Here is an 8164-nt window from a genome sequence, read left to right as displayed (position 1 = left end):
CTCCACCTCCCTTGGGAGCCCATTCCAGATTTTGGCCACTCTAACTGTGAAAAAGTTCTTCCTAATGTCCAGTCTAAATCTGCTCTCTGCTAGCTTATGGCCATTATTTCTTGTGATCCCCAGGGGTGCCTTGGTGAGTAAAGCCTCACCAATTCCCTTCTGTGCCCCCATGATGAATTTATAGGCAGCCACAAGGTCGCCTCTCAACCTTCTCTTGTGGAGGCTGAAGAGGTCCAGGTGCCCTAGTCTCTCCTCATAGGGCTTGGCCTGCAAGCCCTTAACCATACAAAGAGTCCCATAGCTCTGAACCTCTCATCATAAGGTCTGTTTTCCTGACCTCTTATCATGCATGTGGCTCTCCTCTGTACTCTCTCAAGCTTCTCCATGTCCTTCTTGAATTGTGGAGGCCAAAACTGGATGCAAGTCCCTTTCATCTGAAGTGCTAGCCAGTGTAGCATTGCCGAGCCTATAAGCATGCTGTGGGTTTTTCCTCCCAAGTTGGAGAACCTTGCATTTTTCAGTGTTAAATGCCATCAAGTTCACATCTGCCCATTTCTTGAGCCTGTCAAGGTCAACCTAGATTGCCTTCCTGTCCTCAGGTGTGGACGCTTTACCCCAAAGTTTGGTGTTGTCGGCGAACTTGGCCAGTCCACTTCTGATGCCAGTGTCCACACCATTAATGAAGATGTTGAACAATATAGGTCAAAGGACAGAGCCCTGAGAGATCCCACTGGTCACAGTGCACCATGATGATTGACTTCCATCAACCACCACACTCTGGGTCTGACCTCATAACCAGTTCCCCAGCCAGTGGATCATGGAGAAGCCGAGAGCAGAGTTGGCCAGTTTGACAAGAGGTGATCATGGGATAACAAATCAAAGGCTTTTTTAAAGTCAAGATATATGATATTAATCTCTTCCCCCTTGTCCAGGTGATAGGTCACATGGTTGTAAAAGAAAATAAGATTGGTCAAGCAAGACCCACCTGCAACAAACCCGTGCTGGCTATCCCTCAGGATTTTGCCATGAGCCAGTCTGTTGAGAATGGCCACTTTGATAATCTTTTCTTGGACCTTCCCCAGGATAGAGGTCAAGCGGATGGGCCTGTAGTTTACTGGATCCACTTTTGTCCCCTTCTTGAAGACAGGCACCACATTGGCCTTCTTCCAATCTTCAGGCACTTCACTGGAGCACCAAGAGTTCTCAAAGATCCTTGCCAGGGGCTGGGCTATGATGCTTGCCAGCTCCTTGAGTACCCTGGGCTGTAAGCTGTCAGGGCCGGCTGACTTGAAGGTATCCAGCCTCTCAAGGCGTTCCTTCACAAGGTCAGCATTGATGGAGGGTAAGGAATCTCCCTCACCCAGGCCTTGCCATCCCGTAATGGGCAGGGGCATCCCTTGGGACTGGAGAAAGACTGACACAAAGTACCCAGAGAGGACAGGACCCAGAGAGTTGTAGTAAATGGATCTGTGTCATCTTGGTGAGAAGTGGGCAGCAGTGTCCTGCAGGGATCAGTTCTTGGTACAGTACTTTTCAACATCTTTATTAACAATTTGGATGTGGGGAGTGAAGAGCTCACTGGCCAAGTTCACGGAAGACACCAAGTTATAGGGAAGCATGGTCATGCTTGAAAATAGGCTACAGATACAGGTGGACCTAGACAGGCTAGCAAGTTGGGCAGATCGGAACCTGATGAAGTTCAAAGTAGAGAAATGTAAAGTGTTCCACTTCAGGACGAGCAACCCCCAACACACCTACAGGATTTGTGGCAGCAAACTAACTAGCACCATGACTGAAAGGGACCTGGGGATAATAATAGAGCACAGGATGAATCTGAGCTGGCAGTGTGATGCTGTACCCAGTAGGGGATATAATACTCTGGCAATGCATCAATTGATGCATCTCTAGCAAAACCAAGGAGGAGACTTTTCCACTCTACTCAGCACTGGTGAGACCATAGCTGGAGTACTGCATCCAGTTCTGGGCACCACACTTTAACAAGGACATGGACAATCTTGAGAGAATCCAAAGAAGAGACACCTGTATGATCAGAGCCTTACACAGCAAGCCATACAAGGAAAGGCTGAGGGATCTGGAACTCTTCAGCCTAAAGACAAGAAGGCTGAGAGGGGACTTGGTAGCACCTTACCACTACACTAGGGGAGTACATCAAAGGCTCTTTGAGCAACTGTTCACCAGGGTACCAGAGGGGAAAACCAGGAGTAATGGCCACAAACTCCTGGAAGATTGATTCAGGCTCAGCATTAGGAAAAACTTTGCAGTCAGGGTGTCCAGACTGAAATAAGCTCCCTCCAGAGGTGGTGCAATCACCTCCCCTGGAAATCTTCAAAAGGAGACTAGACAGTCACCTTTCTGGGGTGTCCTGACCCCCCAGTTATCTTTCCTGCTTTGTGCAGGGGGCCAGACATGATGATCTTTCATGGTCCCTTCCGACCTTACAATCTATGAACCTATGAATTATAGTTTTATGCTTGATTTATCAGAGTATTGATCTTTTTTCATTTTGCTCATTAGGATTTGACTTCCACTTTTTGAAAGACTTGTTTCTGCTTATTGCCTCTGCAGCTTGGTCATTAAACCGTGTTGGCTTTCTTCTGATCTACTTTCCATTTTTATTTTTTATTTTTTTTTAATTTGTGGTATGCATTTGCTCTGCTCCTCCAATATGGTATTCTTGACCAGTTCCCATGTTGCTTCAGAAGGTCAAATGTCTATGAATCTCACTCCAGTCTGAATCAATAAGGACTAAAGTTAGCTATAATAAAGTGCTTAGGAGCATAAAAGAAGATGTAAGTGAAACTGAGATGTTTCAATTCAACCCTTCCCAACTTCAGTACTGTTAGCCCCAATCATGCCTAAAGATCTGCTTTTGTGCAAGGTCTGAACTGCCATATTCTGTTGCCCACTTCCCACTTAAGCCTAATTAGCATCCCAAAATGAGGTGATTTTTCTGTCAAAATTCCCTCAGGGCTCCAAAACAGGGCATATTCTCAGAGCACATGTGACATTTAGAGGATTCTTTTCCACCAAAAATGTCAATACTAGTGAAGATGGCATTCTGTTTTTTCTTCAACATCTAAGTGGCCATTTTTGATATGTTATAGGACATTTTTGGCATTTACTTGTGTAGGAGAGTTCTATTCCCGGAATTTATATGGGCGATTATGTAGTTGTGTGCAGACTGGCAGCAACACATTGGCTAGGGGCAGAAGTTACACATAAACCAGTTTAAATGGTCAGAAACTGGTTTAAACCTATAACAGAACAGAAGCTCAGTGTACTTAAACCAGTTTCAAAATGTCTGAAACCAGCTTAAGATAAACCTGGTTGAATGTAGTATCAGACTTAACTGATTTGGGTCAAACCGGTTTATGAAACTTCTGTCCCAGACCCCTTCCTTGTTAAAGTTAAATCACAGTCCTCCTGCCTCTCAGCATGCTTTCCAGCCCTGCTTGGGATGCAGCCCGATCTGCAGGGTTGCAGGGGACGGGACGGGACAGGACTGCCCCCTCCCCAGCAAACCCTGGCTGGGGTCTGGGGCCAGGGAGGTGCGTTAAATGCTCCTTCCCCTGCTCAAACTTACTGCTGGCTATGACTGTAGACTACAAATCCCAGAGGCACCTGGAAGCAGGAAGAGGAAGTAATGAGCAACCCTGCATAGTCCTGTTGCTGTAATTCTGAACTGCAAATCCCAGAGACCTTGGGGGCAGCAGGAAAAGTAAATGAACACACAGCCAGAGAGCTGTGCTTTAGTGCTCCCTTGCTTCTGGCCTGAGCCACTGCAGGCATGTGGCTGCACTTCCTGAACCAAAGTTAAATATCTGCCCACTTCTGTTTCAATTTAATCTGTTCAGTTTTGACTAACCTGCGAAGACTGAATCGATTCAGCCTCAGGCTTTTCATTGTGAATGAGGGGCTTCCTATCTTTTCCCCTAAGTGCCTGAGGGGCTACAGAAGCTGGAAGTCCTGGCTTTGAGGTCTCTCCCACTAAAAGGAGTTTGAATCTGAGTCTCTCTCATTTTCCAGCATAGTATTCTATCACCACACCATAGGCGAGTCATTGTTCAGTTCCTTCTCATTTTGAAGCTGCCTCCTTGGCAGTGATAAGGAAGATATGAGGAGAAAAGATGATACTAGCAATCCAGGATGGCATGGCTCAGTGTGTCTTCAGGCTTGCCAGGGACTTATCCCTGGTTCTAGCTACAGCCCTTGTTCCCAATAAGACATCAGCTTCCCAACACTGAACTGCCTGCCATCTATTTTTTTCCAATAACTATATTAGTAGATCAACTATAGCTTAAGAAAAATCACCAGAGAAAGGCTAGCATAATGGAGAAAACTTCATTATATAGTAGGAAAATATTCAGTCAAAATTATTTGTTAAATGTGTCTGGAAGTAAACACTCTCCACTTCAGCATGAAACATTGCGTAATTCAGTGTGTGACATCATGTGTGCACAAGGGCAGTGATACTGCAGTGAGGGGAAGTCTTTATAAGGAGAGCAGGGATTTTACTCCCTTAGTACTATGTCTGGAAGATACTTGGCCTCTGGTGTTTCTCATCTCTGTCTAAAAACAAGAGGAACACACCTTGATTCTAGATGCCATTTTTAGAGAAGTGGTTTCTCCTGCACACTCGTGACAACAGTGTCCACAATGAAACAAATGACAGCACACCAAAGACTTTTCATTTTTCCCCCTATAAAAACATGTTCACGTGAAGCCAACACAAAACGAAATCCCTTTACCCTGAATATATGTATTGGGTTATTTCAGCCCTACTTAGTCTCAACCCTGGGGGTTTCATTAACAAGTTTGGTTTTACATCTATGGCTTCCCTGTGCTATGCTTTGGCTAGTCTTTCTGGTCAAGAGATAATTGGATCAGAACTTAGCTTAAAGCATCCTACAAGGCTGACAGTAGGGACCACAATGTATCCTGAGCAGTCCCAGAGAGTGCTACAACCCCCTTCCATGGTATCTGTACTCAGAACAAGAGCAGACTAATAGAGCTTATGAGCGTCCAAGTTGCTGAAAATCTCTTCAAACATCATTTAGGGTAGAATCCCTGCTGCACTGAAATCTCTATTTGTCCCCTTCCTGTTACCTTCTGCTGTCAGAAAAGTTTTCTTCAGCAATCTGGAATCCTTCACTCCAGACAGCGGGATATCCTTGGGGTGATAAAAACCAAGAAGAGCACAGATCTGGGTCACCTGGAATCACCATTCCTGCATCATCAGTCAGGTCATCTTTTCACAGTAAGAATTCTTGCAGAGAAGGAACAAACTGTCTGGTTCCATTGTGCTGACACCCACAATGTTGAATGAGCTGCAGCCATTCTTTTTAATGCTGATGCTGCTTCCTATGGAAACAATTTGGTGCTAATAAACTCCATTTATAATAGTAAGCAATGGTTTGGTGGAATAATTGTGACTAAATACCATTCATGGTTTTGTTGCTTTTCCTGCATGTTGCTAATTATTCTGCATCTGAAATAGCACCCAGAAAAACACTGAATGACAGTAAATAGGGTTCTCAAAATTTGAGGAGACTGAGGAAGGGTATGATTAGATATATCAAGGCCCTAATCCACTAGACAATGCCTTACTTAATGTACATACTTCTACAAAATCACAGCCTTTGCAAATGCCAGGGAAATGCAGCACCCTTCACTAAATTCTAGGTTTGCATCAGTTATTTACACACAAAATACTCTTAAAGGAACATAGCATTGTGAAGCAGAAGGAGCACAAGTCAGGAAGATAAAGATGTGTTTCAGTTCAGGATTTCTATGTCCTTCATGGCTTTGCCACTGACTTGGTGAGTTAATTCACCTCGAATACCCTATTCTCCCTACCTGAAAAATTAGGGTGCAATCTAGTAATGGCCTACTTCCTGATAGTATTGGATCAAGAATTTATTTCCATTAGGTTCCACAACCTGCCTCAGTGAAGGATGTGATTATTTGGCCTGAGTACTACAGGTATCAGTCACAGCTTTGTACTGATTCTGTTAAAGCTGCTGCCATTCTATAGGGAGAAACAAACCTGATTTGGGCTTCTATCTGTATCACTGCTGAAAAGAAGTTTTTGTCTCCCATTCTGTAAAGCTCCAAAGGGCTCCATGAAAACCCATGAAAACTCTGGAGTAATGGTATGTTTGGAACGGCCTTTGTGAAAGTTAATAAAGACATTTCCTTAGCCATACCTCCATGACCACTAACACGCTGAGGTCTGGCTGGAGTTACGCTTGCTTTCTCATGTTATTTCATTTTCTGTGTTGTAGCAGCCTCTCCATTCATTCAGTCCCTGTTCTGTCTTTCTCACATACCTGTCACTGTAGATTTCTTTCCCACAGGAAAGCAGAGACAGCTAACCTTTCATCCTAAGGTCCTGTTCAGAGTCCTAGCAATTACTGAACTTGAATCCAGAGTACCTGGCTATCTTTCCTCATTCTTTTCCATGACAGCCCTGTATTGGCAAGCCATATGTAGGAGTGCGAGCAGGCACATCATCAGTTGAATACCTAAGTTCCTAAGAATAGCCATCAGGAAGCAGGTCAAGGCTGGCTGGTGAGTGGGTTCATCACTATTCTATACGGCTACACCTTATTACTGGGGAGAAGCGAGAAGCCACAAAAGCAACCTGAGATTATGGTATTATAAAACACAAGGGCTTTGACCTAAAGAAAACTGAGGGCAAGCTGACTGTGAGTTATTACTGCCACAGACTGTGTTGGGGTATGCAGAAGGACTCAGGGCATCTTGTTATCTTGGATATGTGCAACATGGTCCAGAAGGCTCTCGCCCACCTGGGTTTATATGTTTTAGTCAAACCAGTCTATGGAGGGAGACTCTCACAATGACCTTCACAGAATTAGTGTCTGGACACAGAGGTCAGTGAAAGCTAAGGGAAAGAACACAATGCTAAAGGAGAGACCACTTCTTCAATAAGGTCAAAGCACCAAACAGGCCCTTGTGGCATGCAATATGGCATCTTACTGGAAAATCATCTAGGGTGTATGCACACACCATGGCATTTAATCCTAACTAATTTAAAGAGGATTATAAATTTTAAACTTGTTTATTTTGGCACATTGCATTTGTGTTTGCGCACACAGGGCTTTCAAACAAATGAAGCCCGTGTGCAATTCCCTGTAAATTCCAGCAGGATGAGCCAAATACCAGTATACCCTGGTGCTGTCTTTCCTACTGAATTACAGCAGGAGGTGCATGTTCACCAGTAAATCAGTAAATAATACCCTAGTATTACTAATCCCCTCGCTCCACAGTCTCCACCCACCACCGGGAGCTTCATTCTAAGCCCCACCCCTACCCACAGTCACCCCAAATCCCTGCCACTTGCACCTCCCTAGGCTCTGTCTGGTTTCCAGCACACAACCCTGTGGCGGGGATCCCGACGCCAAGCCGGGTGCATCATCCCCTTCCCCCCCAGTGTTAGAAAGTAATATAAACATACATATGGATTTTTTAAACTAGATATATATCATATCAGAAATATACATTTCTATGTGGTGAGAGCAGCGAGTACTTTCACAGCTTCTCATCCTCCTCCACATCACCTTTGGCAATTGTAGCTGGTGGTGGTGGTGGTGGTGGAGTGGGTGGGTGTTGGGGGTGGGGGATGTTGCTAAAACAGATGTGTTCCATGAATGCTTATTACAAAACTTAGCAGTGTAGTAACGGTAACCTTGAACCGATACTCTTCAATGTCTTCATCAGCAACTTGGATGAGGGAGTGAAGTGTACTCTGTCCAAGTTTGCGGATGACAAAACTGTGGGGAGAAGTGGACACGCCGGAGGGCAGGGAACAACTACAAGCAGACCTGGACAGGTTGGACATGTGGGCAGAAAACAACAGAATGCAGTTCAACAAGGAGAAATGCAAAGTGCTGCACCTAAGGAGGAAAAATGTCCAGCATACCTACTGCCTAGGGAATGACCTGCTTGGTGGATCGGAAGCGGAAAGGGATCTTGGAGTCCTAGTGGACTCCAAGATGAACGTGAGTCAGCAGTGTGACGAAGCCATCAGAAAAGCTAATGGCACTTTATCGTGCATCAGCAGATGCATGACGAATAGATCCAAGGAGGTGATACTCCCCCTCTATCGGGCACTGGTCAGACC

Source organism: Alligator sinensis, unplaced genomic scaffold (genome assembly GCF_000455745.1).
Source record: "Alligator sinensis unplaced genomic scaffold, ASM45574v1 scaffold77_2, whole genome shotgun sequence".
NCBI classification, from domain to species: domain Eukaryota; kingdom Metazoa; phylum Chordata; order Crocodylia; family Alligatoridae; genus Alligator; species Alligator sinensis.
The sequence above is the reverse complement of the archived record's forward strand: the minus strand, read 5'-3'. Positions refer to the sequence as shown.